The 18,557-nt window shown below is 52.6% G+C and overlaps 1 long non-coding RNA gene across 1 annotated transcript in view; it reads right to left on the bottom strand.

The window, feature by feature from the left end:
* Positions 1-13,794, bottom strand: part of LOC146870918 (uncharacterized) — a 46,336-nt gene extending 32,542 nt beyond the window's left edge. Inside the window, exon 1 of the long non-coding RNA XR_014979828.1 lies at positions 13,675-13,794. This is a non-coding gene — a long non-coding RNA (uncharacterized LOC146870918). The remainder of the gene's footprint in view (positions 1-13,674) is intronic.
* Between the last annotated feature and the right edge of the window lie 4,763 nt (positions 13,795-18,557).

The raw sequence follows: 18,557 nt of genomic DNA, 5'->3' as shown, positions 1-18,557 counted from the left end.
GGGACGCCGCAGATGACATCGGTGGCCTCTGACTTGTACGGTGGTAGACGGACTTTCTGTGTTCTTCCGTCGAGGAAGGAGATGATCCATTCCAGCGCCTTGTCCTGGATTCCGACGTTGCTGAGGCGCTGTACTAGGGTGCGGTGGCAGACAGTGTCGAATGCTGCGGAGAGGTCTAGGAGGATGAGGGCCGCTGTTTCTCCGTTGTCCATCAGGGCTCGAATGTCATCAGTGGCGGCGATGAGGGCGGTCTCGGTGCTGTGATTGGCTCGGAAGCCGGACTGTGAGGGGTCGAGGGATCCATTCGTTTCGAGGAAGGCGGCCATCTGCTTGTTGACGGTCTTCTCGATGACTTTGGCTGGAAACGGGAGGAGCGAGATGGGGCGGTAGTTCTTGAGTTCGGTGGGGTCCGCTGTGGGTTTCTTGAGTAGCGCGCTGAGTTCGGCGTGCTTCCAGCTCTCAGGGAAGGTGGCGGTGTCGAAGGATGTGTTGATGATGTCTCGCAGGTGGGGTGCGATGACAGCGTCAGCCTTGTTGAAGACGTGATGAGGGCAGGGGTCGGTCGGTGATCCGGAGTGGATGGAGTTCATCGTGCGGATGGTGTCTTCGGTGCTGATCGGAGTCCAGGCTTGGAGGGTGGTGGTGAGGGGTGGTTGTTCGGTCTTGGTGTGCGTTGGTTGGTTGCTGAAGCTGTTGTGTATGTCCGCGATCTTGTTGTGGAAGTATGAGGCGAGGGAGTTGCAGAGGTCTTGCGATGGGGTGATGTCGTTGTTTTCTGCGCTGGGGTTGGAGAGCTCTTTCACGATGTTGAAGAGTTCCTTGCAGTTGTGTGCGTTGTTGTCCAGCCGGTCCTTGAAAGTAGTTTTCTTGGCGGCGCGGATCAGCTGGTGGTGTTTCCGGGTGGCCAGCTTGAAGGTGGTCCTGTTGTCCGGTGTGGGATCCCTTCTCCAGACTTTCTCGAGGGCTCGGCAGTTCTTCTTGGAGCTCTTGAGTTCGTCGGTGAACCACGGGGCTTTCTTGCTGCCGGGTCTGCTGGGCGGGGTCCTCAGCGGGGCGAGTTCGTCCGCGCAGTTGCTGATCCACTGTGTGAGGTTGTTGGCGGCCTGGCTGGGGTTCGCTGAGCTGGCAGGGGGGTGCTGGCTCAGGGAGGTGGCGAGCTGGTCTGCTGTGATCTTGTTCCAGCTTCTGCGGGCGGCCTGTTGCTGGTGGTGGTGGGTCGTCGTTCTCTTGAAGGTGAAGTGGACGCAGCTGTGGTCCGTCCATTGGAGCTCTGTGGCGTGGCTGAAGACGATGTCTTTGCAGGATGAGAAGACGGCGTCGAGTGTGTGTCCGGCGAGGTGGGTGGGGGTGGATACCAGCTGCTTGAGTCCAAGATTGGCGAGGTTGTCGAGCAGGGTGCTGGTGTTGCAGTCGTTGTTGTTCTCCAGGTGGAAGTTAAGGTCCCCCAGGAGGATGTAGTCGGCGGAGGGGAGGGCATGCGGGCTGACGAAGTCGGCGATGTCCTCGCTGAATTGTGTGCGTGGTCCCGGGGGTCGGTAGATCAGGGTGCCTCTGAGGGTGGTGTTTGGGTCGGTGTGGATCTGGAAGTGCAGGTGTTCGGCGGTGGTCAGGGAGTTGTCGGTGCTGGTCGTGAGACGGATGGTGTTCCTGTGGATGATGGCGACGCCTCCTCCCATCTGGTTGGCGTTGCGGTCCCTCCGGACGATCTTGTAGCCCTCCGGGATGGCGATGGCGATGTCGGGAGCTGAAGAGGCGTTCATCCAGGTCTCCGTGAGGAAGGCAACGTCAGGGGCTGTGGCGTCTAGGAGGTTCCAGAGTTCCACGGCGTGTCTGTGGACGGAGCGGGTGTTGAGCAGGATGCACTTGAGGTGGGTGCTGCTGGTGTTTGGCTTGGCGGCTGCTGGTGCGGGGCAGGTCCGGATGCAGGAGAACTTGCAGGCGTGGCAGCTGAAAGGTCCGTGGGTGAGTCGTGGTGTGGCTTAGTGGCAGTCTGGGAGTCGGCCGGTGTTGAGTGCGATGAGGGTGGCGGCGGAGTACGTCAGGCGGGTAGGTCGGGGTCTTCGTGGGCCAGGGGTCCTGGCGCTGGTCGCGATCCGGTCGCGGACGGGCGCAGACGGGCTTACCTTTGGCGCGCCTTCGGCGCACAATCGGCGCGCCCGCTGCGCGTGACCGCTGCGCGTTCGCACGGTCGCCATATAAGGCGAAGTGTGCGGGTGGGCGGGGCAGCTGGGAGGCGGGAGCGGGGAGGGATACAGAAGGAAAAAGTGGCGGGGCTAAGCGGCGGTGGCGGGAAGCGGGGAGGGATACAGAAGGAAAAAGGGGCGGGGCTAAGCGGCGGTGGCGGGAAGCGGGGAGGGTGAGCGAGGATCGGCGAGGTAGGCGGGCAGACAGGGAGGAGACAGCGAGACACGGGCACAGTTACCAGAAAAATAAACAAAAACACGGGCACGGTTACACTGAAAGGAGAAGCACAGGTCACACAGTCAAGGGAATACAATTAGCACCAAAAACGATCAGCCGGCAGGCAGGCACGGACCGCGCCTCTCGGAGGAGGGGGCGTGGTCAGCGGCAGCGCGACAGGCAGCGAGGCAGCTAGGCAGGGCAGAGGAGCACACGCAGCAGCTGGTGGCCGTGCGGCGCGGGGGTGTCCCACAAGTGGGTCACACTCACCTGCGTCGCACGGTCGCCATATAAGGCCAAGTGCGCGGGTGGGCGGGGCAGCTGGGAGGCGGGAGCGGGGAGGGATACAGAAGGAAAAAGGGGCGGGGCTAAGCGGCGGTGGCGGGAAGCGGGGAGGGATACAGAAGGAAAAAGGGGCGGGGCTAAGCGGCGGTGGCGGGAAGCGGGGAGGGTGAGCGAGGATCGGCGAGGTAGGCGGGCAGACAGGGAGGAGACAGCGAGACACGGGCACAGTTACCAGAAAAATAAACAAAAACACGGGCACGGTTACACTGAAAGGAGAAGCACAGGTCACACAGTCAAGGGAATACAATTAGCACCAAAAACGATCAGCCGGCAGGCAGGCACGGACCGCGCCTCTCGGAGGAGGGGGCGTGGTCAGCGGCAGCGCGACAGGCAGCGAGGCAGCTAGGCAGGGCAGAGGAGCACACGCAGCAGCTGGTGGCCGTGCGGCGCGGGGGGGGGCCCACAAGTGGGTCACACTCACCTGCGTCGCACGGTCGCCATATAAGGCCAAGTGCGCGGGTGGGCGGGGCAGCTGGGAGGCGGGAGCGGGGAGGGATACAGAAGGAAAAAGGGGCGGGGCTAAGCGGCGGTGGCGGGAAGCGGGGAGGGTGAGCGAGGATCGGCGAGGTAGGCGGGCAGACAGGGAGGAGACAGCGAGACACGGGCACAGTTACCAGAAAAATAAACAAAAACACGGGCACGGTTACACTGAAAGGAGAAGCACAGGTCACACAGTCAAGGGAATACAATTAGCACCAAAAACGATCAGCCGGCAGGCAGGCACGGACCGCGCCTCTCGGAGGAGGGGGCGTGGTCAGCGGCAGCGCGACAGGCAGCGAGGCAGCTAGGCAGGGCAGAGGAGCACACGCAGCAGCTGGTGGCCGTGCGGCGCGGGGGTGTCCCACAAGTGGGTCACACTCACCTGCGTCGCACGGTCGCCATATAAGGCCAAGTGCGCGGGTGGGCGGGGCAGCTGGGAGGCGGGAGCGGGGAGGGATACAGAAGGAAAAAGGGGCGGGGCTAAGCGGCGGTGGCGGGAAGCGGGGAGGGATACAGAAGGAAAAAGGGGCGGGGCTAAGCGGCGGTGGCGGGAAGCGGGGAGGGTGAGCGAGGATCGGCGAGGTAGGCGGGCAGACAGGGAGGAGACAGCGAGACACGGGCACAGTTACCAGAAAAATAAACAAAAACACGGGCACGGTTACACTGGAAGGAGAAGCACAGGTCACACAGTCAAGGGAATACAATTAGCACCAAAAACGATCAGCCGGCAGGCAGGCACGGACCGCGCCTCTCGGAGGAGGGGGCGTGGTCAGCGGCAGCGCGACAGGCAGCGAGGCAGCTAGGCAGGGCAGAGGAGCACACGCAGCAGCTGGTGGCCGTGCGGCGCGGGGGTGTCCCACAAGTCAAGGGTCCTGGCTTGCTGTAGGGGTCATGTTACAGTCGAATATATATCTCGACATAAGGGTAGAAGAGACAGAACTATGCAGCACACCAAGATGAGCAAAGAGGTCCAGCTTAGATGTTTAATCATTGTTAAAGCCAATGGTACTGGCGTGTTGTAGGTGTACTGTGGTTTTGTAGTATATATACGGAGGCAATGTCAGATGCCACAAAACACCAGCCGACAGCACACTAAGCTTAGCACGAAACGCCAGCGTACGGGTCAGCCATGCCAGATTGCATTGACCGCGCAAACAGGAGGGAGCCTGTGGGGCACTGTGCTGCCAGAGGACCATGGCTGAGGTGACACAGGCCTTGTGTGACCCTGTTGCCCATGTAGAGTGGTCTCATAGGCGGGGCGTGCCTACCATCGACAGTGATGACTTAAGAAGCGATGAATGCTTGGTCCTCTCGCATTGGCAGGCAAATTCTGGGTGGGCTTACCTTGGCATGTCACCTTGCAGTGGTTGCACTGACTCTGGTGATAGTGTCTGGCGCAGCGCTTGGTCATCAGTCTGTACCCTCGTACGGGGGGCATCCTGGGAAGGGGGCACATTAGGGCTTAGTCACCCTAGAATGATACCCACAACTGGCACACGGCGCGTCAGGGTTTGTGTCACACAGAACTGGGCGATGTCTCATGGGGCACACTCACTGCCTGTGGTAATGGTGCGGGATAATTGTTTTACTACAGGAAACTGAGCTTATGCCCAGGGCCTCTCTGGCTTTTCCACCGATTACCAGCCCAATGGTGGGCAGTCTAATTTTACACTTACTCTGGAAATTACAACGCAAAGAGAGACGCCGCGAAATGCGTAGCTGCATTGGGCAATTGGGCATGAGGGCCTTTATGAAGAACATCTGTTGGCACCATATAGAGACAGGTACCATGTACTCTGGGTGGGCATCCCTCTGCAACCACGGGCAGGTTTCAATTCGCTTCAGTAAGACATATTCACCTGTGCTTCAGCCAGGGCAGCAGGCGGGTGGTGGTAGTGGTCATCTAACAAGTGTGCTGCGGTGCATGAAAGTTTGGTAAACACTGCGTGGCGACAGGGTATGATTGACCTTGGCATTACCTTTATTTAGGAAAAGGGCAGGAGTTGCACAGAATATTCCCCTCTGGTTCCCACAGACTTGCCTGTCCCCTGGTTTATCCTTCCATGGGCTAGAACCTGAGATTGGAAGGGGCATCTTCTGCTACCGGTGTCCCAAATACGTTGATAGTCAATGCTGGGGTAGATGTACCAGGAAGGGCATGATTACTACTTGGGTTTTCCCTAAGTTTTGGGGTCAAATTAGGTTGGAGCATTAATTCTACAGTCCTTAGGAAGCATCCAGCATTCCTTCAATCCAAGTAAGGGCAGTTGGCGATAGATAAGTAACAGCGAGTGGGTAACAGACACCGGCTGTTCAGCGACAGAGTGCTCCGGGGGCACGCGCGCTTCACAAACATAGAGCTGCAACCAGAAGGGTGCCAAGTGGCAAAAAAAACACTAAACAGGTTTAAGATGTGTGTCTCTGGCCTTACAGCTGTGTGAAGCCAAGATCATTTAGAGGTACGCCCAGGTGAAAATTGGGTGCCTCTGAATGTTCTCATGACCAATGCGGTTTGTGGTATCTCCCAGCGGATCCACTGAAAGTGTACTGCAGCCAACATGAGAATGGGAATCTGGGATTCCGACACTTTTTGCGAGTTTAAGCATCCAGGGTCAGAGATGGTTAGCAGGTATTGGCATCTGTGATCCAACGGCAGTTAAGCAAGCGAGGTGCACTGCGGAATTTGTCACTACATGAAAGGGTGAGGGGTTGCCAATAGCTAGCATAATACATACGGGGAAAACCAGATTTCACAACAATAAGGTGTTCACCATGGTTAGCACCCAAAGGGGTCTGTGCAATTGTCTGGTCAACGTGGGGAAGTGCACCCCAGTGCACTTACTTCCCTAAGTCACTTTACTAAGTGACAGGTCACTTTACTAAGTGACCTGTTCCTGCGGTCAAGCTCAAAAGCCCCACATGGTCAGCTAGATTAGCCATGCTTGGTGTGGACGTGGTCAGCCAACATAGTGTGCTGCCATCCCAATAAATGGGGTAATAAGGTGTCAAGCACAATGGGCTACTATTGCACAGTGCGAATTGTGCAAATCAGACAGATTCTCGAAGCGGGTATTCCTAGGGGGTTTCATCACAGAGGGAGCTGAGCGGGCGAAATTCCCATAAGGAATAAGGAATGCAGGCTAAGTGCTGGAGTTCAGCCTTGCTCATTGTCACATACTTCTAGTTATGAACATTCCTGTGCATCATGATTTTGAAAGCTAGGGGACTGTTCAAATGTTAAGGACAACCCTTCTCGCCTTATAGCCAATGTAGGCAGGCGGGTATGGGAGTGGTCACCCAGCAAGTGGGCTGCAGTGCCATAGATGTTGGACACAGGTGTTAAGATACACACCGTGCTAGAAGGACAGCAGCTAGGTAGGAGCAGCAAATAGATGGGGCATTGTGAGCCAGGGTGCCTGAAACCGACCCGCCCAGAGTTGGCGCGGGGCTGAGTCATGTGATGCAGTGGAACTATCCCGCATGGGGTGAATAGTTCTTGGCAAAACTTCACAGGCCAAAAGGGCCTTTTGTTCCATCAGACACTAGCTGATCCAGGCTAACGTCAAGGGCTATTGGGATATAGATGGGGCATCTTCTCCATTGAGACTCCCGGGGCGGTTGCATATCGGAGTGAGCTTCTCTTTGGTAGCTTTTAAGCTAATTGCTTTTTTGCACATTTAGGGCCTCATGTAGGAAGCCAAATACCGGTCGGTAACGGCCGATTTTCGGTAATTATACTGTTACCGACCGGTATTTTGGCTTTTGGTATGTAGGGGGACAATTTCTGTATTCGGAATTTACCGAATCGGTAATTTTACCGATTCGGTAAATTCCGAATACAGAAATGAGATGTAGGGGGAGTGTGTGGGTGATGTTTGGAGTCGGTATTTACCACCAACTAATAGTTGGTGGTAAATAAAGTATGGATGGTGAAATGCATTTCATAGCGCCTACAATTGTGCAATGTGGAAGACATACATGCCCTTCGGGCATGTATGTGTGCCACATGTGCACACATGGCCGTTTCAGGGGTGCAACAGGGTGTCAATGTGACACCCTGCCACCCTTGCATGTGTTCCCTCCATTACCGAATCGGTATTTACCGATTCGGTAATGAGGCATACCTTCCCATCAATGGGAAGGTATGCCTCATTACCGAATCGGTAAATACCGATTCGGTAATTACCAAATTATTCCGAATCGGTAATATTTACCGACCAATTACCTACATATCATTTACCACTTCATAAATACCGAATCGGTAAAATTCGGTATTTATGAAGTGGTAAATGAGTCCCTACCTACATATGGCCCTAAGCGCGCTGTTTTAAAATTGTATTTTAAACTTACTCTGTATTGTGTCACTGCTGGGAACCGCGCACTGCCTTTCTCTCCTGAGGCAAAAAGCCGGGAGATTTCTTGCTGCATTCTTTCTTTCTCTGGTGTGGGGGACTCGGCTCTTACCTTTTGGGGCAGTGGTGTAGTTTGCTGCTGCTCTTGGGGCCACGCCGCTCTTCCCCTGCCCTCCTCTTGCTGTGCTTTCCGGGCGACCCTCTCTCTGCCGATTCGAGCAGCGGGACAGACGCACTGGTACGGCGGCCATCTTTGGTGAGGCAGGCTTGCTAGTCGGCGGACTAGGCTTGCTGCCTCACGGGCGGGAAGTATAAAGTAAGACGGGGATGGCTCCGCGCAGCGGACGCGTATAGCGGATGCGCCTTACCCGCGCCAAAGGAGCGCCTAAGGAAAGCCCATCTGCGCCCGTCAGCGTCCCGGATGCGGACGGGTTGGGGACCCAGAGACACTGTGCCACGGGGGAATCAAAGATTACACCGCCTTACAGCTATCAGCCTTAAGACCGCGTATAAATAGAGGCTGCAGTATCCATGACCTCTCCTTTCGGGGTAAATATCCTTGCACTGGCTGTGGGTGGTCATTGAAGGATGGGTGGACGGAAACAGACCTCGCAACGCCTGGCCATCATGTAATCTCAACAACGGTGCGGAGTTCAGCTGAACGTTTTTTCAGCTGCGCCCTTTTGAACACTCGGTCTGCGAGCAAACATGCTCAATATCTGTTTAACTTTCTCTCTGACTTTAATCCCGCCTGCCTTTTCCTGACGGAAACTTGGCTTGGCGAAGCATCAGGCCCAGATGTAGCAAATGCCCTGCCCTCTAATTACTTTATGCTAAGGAAAGACCGGCGCAAAGGCAAAGGAGGGGGAGTGGCACTGGTGATAGACAGACGCTTTGAGTGTTCCATCATACCCACTGAAAACATTCTTGGGGTTGAAGCATTGGGTTTTTGTCTAACACTTTCATCCGCTCAATCTTGCGCGGGTCTGTTGGTTTACAGACCCCCAGGTCCTATTGGATCATTTAACGAGGAGTTGGACGCAGTGATCTCGGTAATGAGTGTCCAATTTAAGCACTTCATTCTTCTGGGTGGTTTTAACGTTCACTTTGATAATGCGGATGCTGCAGATACTATTAAACTTTTAGATATTACCACTCCTCTGGGCCTATCACCCTACGTAGTGTCGCCCACTCACAACAAAGGGCATACATTGGATCAGATTTTCTCTACCTCTTCTGTTACAGTTGCGCCCCCACTTCCTGTGTTATGGTCCGACCACCTACTGGTGACTTTTAATATCCAGTCCAAAATCACTGTGACTATTAGAGGTGACGGGTGCTTTCCATCGAGTAACACCAGAAATGATTGATCAGTATCGGCTAACTCACCCCTGCTCCCTTATGGGTGACTTAGAAGTGGACCTAGCCCGCTTTCAAGCATGGCTCGTGCAGTGTTTGGAGGATTTGGCCCCGCCTAGGCGGTCTTATAAGAAATCTTCGCGAGCGTCTGCCCCATGGTTCACGCCTGTGCTTAATACCAGCAGAAAGCTCTGTAAGAAAGTCGAAAGAGCATGGCGAGCAAACTATCTGGATCCTTTGAGGGAGGCCTATAGGTGTTGCACCAAGGCCTATCATAAGGAAATTTATCTGGCCAAAAAAGCCTACTTTGCTCAAAGGATTGAGGAGGCCGCCAACACCAGCAAAGAAATCTTCTTGATTGTGAAATAATTCACATCACCAGCCTCCATCACTCCTAAGTGCTCTTTTTCGGAACCTTGGGTTCTGCAATTAGCCAGCTTTTTTGCCAATAAAATCAAAAGCATTCAGGCAACTTTTCCATCTTTTGCGCTGGGGGGAGTGTCCTGTCCTGAAACCCAGTCCGTTGTGTCTGACCCGGGAATGCCCAGTTTGACGAGTTTTCCACCTATTGAGCCTCAAGTCTCACTGGAATTTCTCTCTAAAATGAGATCCGGCTCTCCACTGGACCCCTGTCCCGCTAAGTTTCTAGCTAAAGTGGCTCATGCTATTAACCCTATGGTCAACCCAATTTTAAACTGCTCATTGGAAACAGGGATAGTGCCGCCTGCCTGGAAACAGGCGATGGTCATTCCTCTTCTGAAGAAGCCTTCCCTGGACCATGCCATCCATGCTAATTACCGACCTATCTCTTTGCTCCCTGCCCTGGCTAAAGTGGCAGAAAAGCATGTTCAGTCCGTCCTCTCACATTTTGTTGAGTCCCACGGTGTCTTGCACTATACCCAATCCGGTTTCCGTGCGAATATGAGCACGGAAACGGCTCTGTTGGAGGTGGTTGAGGCCATTAAGGAAGTTCAGGACTCCGGGGGGAAGGCACTGCTGGTGCTGCTTGATCTCTCGGCGGCGTTTGACACCGTTCCACACGATCGCCTATTGGCGAGACTTGCGGAGATTGGTGTTGGAGGAACGGTGTTCAGATGGTTCAAGTCCTTTCTGGCCAACCGCCAACAGACAGTCTGGGCTCCTCCGTACTCAGTGGCAGTGCCGCCTCTGGAAGTGGGAGTTCCTCAAGGGTCAATATTAAGCCCGACTCTCTTTAATATCTATATGTCCCCTTTGGCGGCGCTGTTTGAGTCTTTCGGCGCCCAGATTGTCTCATATGCTGATGACACCCAGCTTCTTTTCACATGTGGAAAAGATATGGACTTCAACGGAGATCGCATTAAAAGCTGTTTGGGTGCGGTTTTTACCTGGTTCCAATGCAACAAGCTTAAATGTAACTCGGATAAATCCGAGGTTCTTTTTTTCGGTTGTCCTCCTGATCCCTGTTGGATGTCCTGGTGGCCGGCGGATATGTTTCCCCCTTCCGCTGTGGCCTCGGTGGCGAAAAATCTCGGTGTTAAGATGGACAACTGTCTTACTTTTAAACCACAGATTATGAGCCTGGTTGGTCAATGCTTTGGGATTCTAAAAATGCTAAGAAAATTTCTCCCTTTCCTATCCATTGCCCATAGGAAAATTACGGTGCAGGCCATGATAGGATCTAGGCTGGACTATGCCAATGTCCTTTATCTGGGTCTTCCGAAGCTCCTTCTCTCACGCCTACAGGTAGTGCAGAACTCGGCCGCTCGGGCAATCTTTGGCCTCGGCCTTCGTTCCCATGCTACGGGACTGTTGCAGTCTCTTCACTGGCTGCCAATTCAGAGGCGCATTGAATTCAAGGCACTCACTATGGCATTTATGGCCCTTTATGGCACTGGTCCCCTCTATTTGAGGAAGAGGATCCGTTTTCATCTGCCTGCCAGAGCCCTGCGTTCTGCGTCACTGTCTCTCACCACGGTACCGGCAATTAGGCGTGCCCGGATCGGGTGGCGATCTTTTAAATATCTTGTGCCCCGGGCCTGGAATGCCCTCCCACTGTCCTTAAGAAAGAGTGAGAGCTTGATGGCCTTCAGAAAGAAGCTCAAAACATGGCTGTTCGGCCAATAAGTCTTTTCTTCCCTGCTGGAGCTCTACGGTTATGGGTCTGATAGCGCCGGGACACTCTGCCTGAGTAGCTGAGCGCTTAACAAAACCCCAGATAACATAACATAACATCTATAACCAGTAGGGATGTTCTCTTTCATCTAGGTTTGCAGGAGACTCTAGACAGGAGAGTTTGCGGGTAAGACTATAGTTGTTTTGGTGGGGGGCTTTGGTGGCAACGGTGGCCACCTCCAGAGCTGTGGTGGAGTTACAGGGCGATCTGGAAGCAAATGGGTACACAAGGGTACCTCTGCGCGGCACCATAGGGGGTGCCAGAGCCAAATCCCAGGAGCCTCATGGGAGGTTCCTGGAAAACCGTGTTGGTGCCCCGTTAGTCCTTCGGGCGGTTGTGGGCCTGAACAACCGGGGGCTTGCCTTGCTACGCCCCACCCTGAAAGGGGCGTGAGTAATAAGGGACCATGTGTCACGTGATCCGGGAAGAGGATCACCAGAAGGGGCAGCACAGATGGGGTTCACCCCAGTGCTGCTTGGCTCATCAGGCGGGCAGGCGGCCCAGATGGTTGCCTGCCCTTGGATCACCCGTAAGATAACCCACCATATTACATAACGGTGTATGTAATAAACCTGCAGCAGTTTTACCCCAAAAAATTGTGTGGTGTGTTTATTAGCATGCATGCTATGTGTGGTGAGGTGGGTAGTGTTGCCAATGGTGGTGCTATGTATCCATGACGGTATCTACTACAGCAGCGAACAGGGACCTTGATGGGCACCTGCTTGAACCCCTGCTTCACGAATCTCGTGATGGACTGGTGGGAGAAGCAGGTTGCCTGGGCATAATGCCATTATGAATACACACAGCATATCCTGGTACGGACCTGCAATAAGGCACATACCTTTCTGGACAGTTTGAATGACAACCCCCACAATTTAAATGTTCACCTCCAGAATGAGTCTGACGGATAACAGCTTTCTGGATGTCAAACTACTGATCAAGGAAGGTAGGATTATATCTACCACACACCACAAAGAAACAGCAGGCAACAGTATTCTGCATTACACTAGCCATCACCTAAGGAATTTGGTGAACAGCATCCCGTATGGTGAGATGCTGCGAATTAAAAGGGTGTGTAATACTGAGAATAAATTATTTGCACAGAAAATGCTTCTTAAAATTAGATTTAGGGATAAAGGGTATCCCACAAAGAGCCTGACCACTGCTGAGAAAAAATAATCAGAGCCTCTCACAAGGGACAGATTGTTGTACCTCAATACCAACATTACTAGGAAGGAGAAATGCATATGCCTCATCACCACCTATAGTGTGTCGTCATAAGACATCAGGACTGCATGAGCAAACGCTGGTCTATACTCAAGAATGATGGGGTGATAGGCTTGGACCTGCCCACTGGACCCTCCATAACATATGGGCAGGGAGGACCTTGGGGGACAGCCTGACACATAACTATTATAGAAGAAATCAAACACTGGATACATGGCTAACTAGATCCTCTGGATTCTTTAAAGGCGGACAGTGCAGGGCAAATAGCCACATCTCTAATTCATTGGAATACACGTCATCCCAGGGATCTAGAAGACGTATAAAACCATTCCTTAAGTGTGCCTCCGATTACTGTGCCTATGCAAGGATATTAACTTGTGACCTCACGTTTGTAGGGAGCATCACCTTGTCTTTAAGAAAGTGCATTCTCAAACACCAACACACTATCAGAAATATGGGCCTAGCTTACCATGTGGTGAAGCATTTTTCCATAGTACACCAAAGTGATGTCTCAAAGTTAAGATTCTTCGTTAAAAATAGGGTGAATAAGAACCCCGGGGAAGGAAAAAGGACTAGACCACTCAGTAAGTTTGAGTTTATATTTTAGACCCACAGACCAAACATCCCCTGGGCTGGAATAAAGACGAAGAAATTGAGGTGCATGTAGTTTGAGGAAATCCCAATTTATAGTAAAAGGTTCTGAGAAGTAGGCCACTGCTGTGGGATATGTATCCAATGCAAGTCTATATGTCTAGCCTGTGGGCAGGCCAAGGCCTTTATATGTTTTTGGAATCATTCAGTCATCAAGGTTGAACTCAAGCATCTAGAGGAATTCCCAATGAAAACCGGTGTCTTAAAGATTTCCTATATAGTGAATTTTCCCGAGATCCAATATCAATATCCTATGCCCATTTGGGAGGGTATATGGTTAGAGCTTCCCTCCACTATTCAGGAAACTGATAGAGATACTATGCCCACTTGGGCTTGATTGGGGTGACCCTCTTTGTATCCCAAACTGTGATTTGGACACTAATGCTTACAACTCTGAGCTGTTCTCCATTTTAAATACCCGGTGTAAATATTCCTTATATTTAGTTTTATTAATTTACACTCCTGCTGCTCGCCGCCTGGTCATGGGGGGAAACTGCATTATGCTACACTGAGTGTAGCGTTGCCTGGGTGCTCTTGGTGGCGCTGCTTTTGATGCTGGCAAGATTCCACATTTGATCACAGACTGATATCCTGGTCAAGGGGCAGTCGTGAGTCTGTCTCCATTGTGCATGCAGGGTAAGTGACCCCCCCCCCCCCCTCTTTTTTATCTCGCTCACAACCCGGGTTAAAATAAACATGCCTTGCCTCTTCTGAGCACTCTACTTCTTTGGAAGGGTTGCTACTGATTTTCGGACATCTTGTCGTCCTTTCGTTCATCTTACCACAAAATGGTGGACGGCCGTCACAATAATAGAAACTGACAAAGGACTGGTCCTAACTCAGCTTATAGAGATAGAAGTACTTGTGCAACCTGCTCCACTTAACTAAACATAAAAAAAGGACAAGAGCTATCCAGGCATACAGACTAAACATGGATCCCTCTTTAATATCACATTGTGCTGCTGCAATCCCACAGTTTAAAATATTTGCAATCATTAATCCTCATCATTAGACCTGCATCAACTTGGGCGAGTGCAATCCCACAGTTTAAAATATTTGTAAACATTAATTTTCAGCATTTAGCCTGTACTAGATTAATGTGCTTTTACCGGTGTTGTGTAATATCTGGTATCCCCTTGGGATCCAGTATCCCCTGCTCTTCGGCTCTCTTCGGAGAGTAAACTCAGCCCTGGCAGGATCAGACAGAAGTAGTCGATCGCTGCTCGGCTGAGTGCGGAGATACACGATTTCACTGGATACCAAATGGAGGATTAGGCTATTAATTACCCACGTTTATTTAATATAGGAGTCAATGAATGCTGCACATGAAGTGACAGGGAGCAAATCTCGAGTAGAACAAAGAAAGAAACGTGAAATAAATAAAAAAATATACGCATGCACGGAGTGAAAGAATGGAATTCATTTTGCATAGAGTGAAAGAATGGAATAAGTTTTCGAGGCATGCACGGAGTGAAAGAATGGAATAAGTTTGCGAGGCATGGAGTGAAATAATGGAATAAGTTTGCGAGGCATGGAGTGAAATAATGGAATAAGTTTGCGAGGCATGCATGGAGTGAAAGAATGGAATACGTTTACGAGGCATGCACGGAGTGAAAGAATGGAATATGTTTTCGAGGCATGCACGGAGTGAAAGAATGGAATAAGTTTGCGAGGCATGCACGGAGTGAAAGAATGGAATACGTTTGCGAGGCATGCACGGAGTGAAAGAATGGAATACGTTTACGAGGCACGCACGGAGTGAAAGAATGGAATACATTTTCAAGGAGAAAACGGAGAGATGCAATACTGTATGAACGCGCAGTTAATGGCTAAATTACATTAATAAGCTCTTATTACATGGATTGTACATTCTAATTAACAAGTATTTCATAGAGCCAAGGTTTAAAATTTCTATGAGTGACATTTTCGTAATGTCAGAGTAATTATGAGTGACTTTTGAACGACTATGAGTGATACTTTGCCGCTGACCGCGGCCCCCGCAGGGGGCCACTCGGCGGTCGGCGCCTTAGTGCCCCGGGGCCCCGGTCACCCCTCCCCACTCCCTCCTTGGGGGGGGGGGGCAGGGACACAGACTGGTGCCCCCCTCCGTGTCAGGGCCGGAAGTGACGCGCAATGCGCGTCACTTCCGGGCCCAGGTGTGAGGGGGAGGCTATTTAGCCTTCCCCCACCCTCACTGGCGACCTCTTTTGTCGCCCACCTCGCCTTTCCTCGCACATCGGTCTGTCGTCTGCGCCTTCCTCGCTGCGGTTCCGGCCCCCACGACGTTTGTTGTCTTCGCACTGCGCTACTAGATTACGGTGAGTCTTGCAGCACCCACTCCGCCCCGGCCCTGTCCCTGGGCAGTACCAGGTCGACGGGGCCCTGTGGCGAGGATGGCCACGGGCGGGGTAGTTTAATAGTCGGGCGTGGGCAGAAGAGCATTCGCGGGTTTTAATTATACCTCTTTTCCGTGGCATGCCCGGAAGGGACCTTCATGTTCGCCTCGGAAATAATTCGCGATCTACACCAGCCCCGGCCCATGCGGCTGGCGGTAAAGAAGTAGGGGTTATCTGGGTGCTTCGCGGGACACGCTGTCCTGCACCGCTGGTATCGACGTCGTCCGGTTTCAGCTTAAGTAGACTGCCATGAGTGCGTTCCAGGAGGGGCCATTGTCGGTTTTAATCAGCCTCCTCCTATTTGTCCGCATATGGGGTGCTGTGGTCCTATTTGTCCCCATGTGGGGTGCTGTGGTCCGACCTCCTGATGTTGCGGCACCCAGGGTGGGAGCGCAACGGCACGGGAAGCTTTCCATGGCTAGCATGTTGGCTCAGTCTGGTGTGTTGGGCTTAGGGGGCGGTGTGATTGCAGTGCGTTCGTGCTGCCTTCCGCCCGTCGATCCGCTTTTGATTCCTCGGACTTCTGCCGAGTTACGCAGCTTTAGGCCACCACCGGGTTGTGAGTGAGGTGCGGGGGGCGTTACGTTCCATCGTCACGAAAGACACATAGGATGCATTGCCAGGGGTCGCGCTAACCATGGGGGATGGCTTGTTGTTGGCCATATTTGCTTACGCCGATGGGTTGATCGGCGTTGCAGAGGTCTCCGTGTCCGCGCGTGGCATCTGAGCAGCTCTCAGACTTGCTACCCAGTAAGCCACATTGTTTGAAAATTGTGGCGGCAGAGCTTTTAAGCCTCCAAACGAATTTTGAACTTAATGGTACTTCTGCTCGCTAAGTATTTTCCTGTGTGTTCAACTTCTTGGCTGCTCTCAGAAAAGTGGACAAGCTGCAGAAAATGAAAAACGTTTGCCGCGTGCCTCTAGGTAGCGCTACCCATGTTGACTTGAAGCACACTTCACGCGCACTAGCTGACTTATTAACGAAAATGGAAAGCTAGGTCTTGCTTTACAGACTTCAAACTCTTTCTAAAAATAGCTTCGTTCGGTTGCGCGCTATAGTATCCTGGGCAAACCAATTAATCTTTCCTTGCCCTGAAAGGTATTTTAAATATGGTACTCAGGCTCAGCGCTCCGAGGACCTTTGGGTCTAGCCCGCGCAGTGACTGGGTGATTCATGTAGTGAGAGGGTTGGCCTAAGGGCTCGGGCGGTCATCATTGAATGTGGGGACCTGGTTTCAAGTCTCGGCAATAACGCTGAACAACCTTCCTGGGCAAACCACTTAATCTCCCTGTGCCGAACAAAAAGAAATGGCGTCCGCAACTGGGCTGCGTAAAGCGCTATGATACCCGATTTCCTCTCAGTGCCTGAGCATATAGGTAAAAACGGGGCTCATGCACAGCGGCCTAATACGTTCGGGTGAGCTCGCACTGGGTTTCCGTGCAAAGCACTTAGTTTCCCCGCGCCCGGAAACGGTCCGCTGGGCGAGGCAATAATCTCCCTCTAACCGTGCCCAGGCACTTTTCGGACGAGATCGCGCTGGGATCCTGGGGTAAAGCATTGGATCTCCCTGCGGCTTGAGTTGTATTAAAAACAGGGGCACGCACAGCGGTCCGATTACCTGCGGGTCACACCACGCAGCAATGACCCGGGGCTAAGACTTTTAGGCTGGGGTTCGCGCTGTGACTCGGGGCAAATCTTCTAACCCCCGTGCCCGGATGTGTATGTAAATACGGTGCTTAGTTTCTGCTTGATGTAGCTCAGCCGGCAGAGCATTAGAATATAAAGCAAGTATCTGTTTTAACGTCACCGTTCCTGAATGCGTAATGTAAATACGGGGTAAAGCGCTCCAATAACTTCGGGTCGAGTTCGCGCTATATAAATAAAACAGGCGGCATGCTATGCAACACACAGATTCTTCGTTGAATGCATAATAGCCCTCCAATTCCCCCAGTCGTTGGCGCGATGCGTGAAGGAAACAACGGGGCCCACGAATGCGCGTTGCATTCATCGTATGGGCCCATGAAATTGTCGCCACTTCCTTGCAAGTTGGGGGTTTCTGGTGGAGGCTTGGCTCGAAACTTGTATGCTGCCAAAGTGTCATACGCTGACAAATTTCAAACTCTTCTCTGATGTAGGCATTGTTGCGCTAGGCGTATTAGGTTCCCATGACATTAAGTCACCTCCCTTCCGAGGGGGGTGCGGCCGGCTTGAAGCCGCATACCCTGTGCCGTGGGAGCCGGTAGGAGACTAGCGTGGGTTCACAGCCCCAATGCACCAGCACTACAAGGCTGGGAGCTGCCTGGGTCCCCGCTGATCGCGGGCGGTGCAACACCTGTGGCGCTCCCTGGTAAAGGGTATCGCCCCCCTCCCGTCGGCGATGCTGCCATTGAGGGAGGGGGGGGCATGCAGTGGGCTGCGTGCGGCAGGCGAAATGGACCTGGCACGGGGATCGTTTAGTATGGTACGAATCTTGTAAGCTCCCCGTGCTGGAATGTGTAATGTAAATAGGGTGCTCAGGTAAAGCGCTCCAACACCTTCAGGTCGAGTTCGCGCTATATAATTCTGCAACATGTATTGCTGACTTCCTATATGGCAGATAAATGACACAAGTGCGTGCATTGTTCACATACGCGATTATGGGCATTAATAAACCCCCCGCACCTCAATGGAAAATCTGTTGCGGTGCTCGCGTGATCCGGTTTGGGGAGCGGGTAATATGGTACGAATTTCTGAAGCACCCCCTGCGTGAAGATGTAATGTAAATACGGTGCTCATGTAAGGTGCTCCAAATGCCTTCCGGTCGAGTTCGCACTATATAAATATGCATCATGTAATTCCTAAGGGCCCGGATAGCTCAGTCGGTAGAGCATCAGACTTTTAATCTGAGGGTCCAGGGTTTCATGTCTCTGGTCGGGCGTCTGCTTTTGGCTTCCGATAAGGCAGATACATGATACCAGTACATGCACTGTTCACATCAGGCGATTACGGGTATTACTAATCCCCCCACGCACCTCAAGGGTTAATATGGTGCGGTGCTCGCGTGACCTGGAATGGGGTTCGTGTTCTATGGTACGAATCTCTCACGCTCCCCGTGCCGGTATGTGTAACGTAAATACAGTGCTCATGTGAAGCGGTGCAATACCTTTGGCGTCGAGTTCGCGCTATACAATATGCAACATGTATGTGCTGGC

The sequence above is a fragment of the Triturus cristatus genome, chromosome 1_1 (genome assembly GCF_964204655.1).
Source record: "Triturus cristatus chromosome 1_1, aTriCri1.1, whole genome shotgun sequence".
NCBI lineage: Eukaryota > Metazoa > Chordata > Amphibia > Caudata > Salamandridae > Triturus > Triturus cristatus.
Note: the sequence above shows the minus strand (reverse complement) of the source record. Positions and strands in the feature narration are given on the sequence as shown.